Raw genomic sequence first — 1,562 nt, 5'->3', positions numbered from 1 at the left:
CCAGCCACTATGGCTGGTGATCAAAATTTTTAATTTCCACCCCTGCTGACAACACAACTGCACTATCTTGACCAATGACAACTCCAGACAACTCATTCTGTCTGAGCATTCGGCTTTTGTGAAGGCCTTTCTTGATGCATGCAGAGCAGAGATGTGTTTTGCCACTCATTTACTTTCTGTGTTGCCTTCAAAAGCTGGTGGTTTCTCTCTCAGTACAGAAGGCAGGTTGGGATTCTGGGTTTGGTTCCTCTCTTTTTGCTTGTCAAAGTGCACTTTTGGCTTGTTGTGGAAACACAAACATGATCAAACTGTCCATTGTTCTTATGTGAAGACAGGACTTTGTCTTCCAGGGTTGTACTGTCTGAATGGAGTCTTTTAGCATTCAATTAAAACATTTCACATATCTGTTTGCCTGAGGATGGTATACACTTGTTCTGATGTACTTAATGCCACATTCACTCATGAAATTAGCAAAAGCAGAAGATGTAAACTGTGGTTCATTATCAGTTCTCAGTTCATCTTCTTTTCTGTCCCAGTCAGCCATCCGCTCAGTCTGGTCTGTCCTGCTCACCGAACTGCTACCCCGTGCCTCTCATGCTCGGCTGTCGGCCATCATAGTGCCCTCTACCCCTCTCTCCCATTTAGCCAGCCTTCTCCACTGCTTCAGCCGGCCCCTCCTCGCTCTGGCAGCCATTCCTTGGACCGCCACGGCTGGAAAGGGGCCGCACTTAATAATACCCCAATTTGCAATAATTTTAACCTCAGCATTTGCTCCTCCCCTAACCACGCATTTCTCTTTTTGCATAGCCATTGCAAGGCAGCCCACCCAAAATTTGTCTGCTAGCAGCAGCCCTCCGCGGGCCTCCTAGCAGCAGCAGCCCTTTGCGGGCCTCCTAGCAGTAGCAGCAGCAGCAGCAGCAGCCCTTCGCGAGCCTCTTAGCGGCGCCAGCTCTTCGCGGCCCCTCCAGCTTCTCTTTTACTACTTTTTACTACTACCTTTTTCGCCTTCTCCCCAATCCTTCGTCTCCTCCATCTCATGCTCCGCTCTCCCTTCCTTCTCACCTCAGCTTGGCCCCGGCACCCTCTTTGGGGGAAGACTACACTAAACTCTCACCCTATGTCGCTCATTCAAGCTCACAGTGATTTTCTGCAAACTCGTCTTCTGCCGGGGCTCGAGCACCAAAGACGTACAGCCAATAAAACACTCTAATTGTCTACATCTCTCCGTGTGAGTCTCTCCAGGTTGAAATTTATGTATATAGCACTCTTCAGCCACAAGGCGATCCAAAGTGCTTTACAACACAGAAACAATAACAGAAATAAATACAGATAAAAACATCAAAATCAAATATATAAATACAGAAATAAGTATAATCTAAATGAAATATAAGTCATGAAACGAAACATATCTAAACATGAGCTAAGGTGGTCTTTTGACCATCTAAGCTCATGTTTAGCTAAGATTATCTTAGTAGCTAAGATAATAAACACACCACACTACACCCTAACACCCTAACTATAAAATCCAAACACGATAAATATCACAAAACTCATAACTCATT

Source organism: Kryptolebias marmoratus, linkage group LG16, assembly GCF_001649575.2.
Source record: "Kryptolebias marmoratus isolate JLee-2015 linkage group LG16, ASM164957v2, whole genome shotgun sequence".
Lineage (NCBI taxonomy): Eukaryota > Metazoa > Chordata > Actinopteri > Cyprinodontiformes > Rivulidae > Kryptolebias > Kryptolebias marmoratus.
This window is presented reverse-complemented; position numbering follows the sequence as displayed.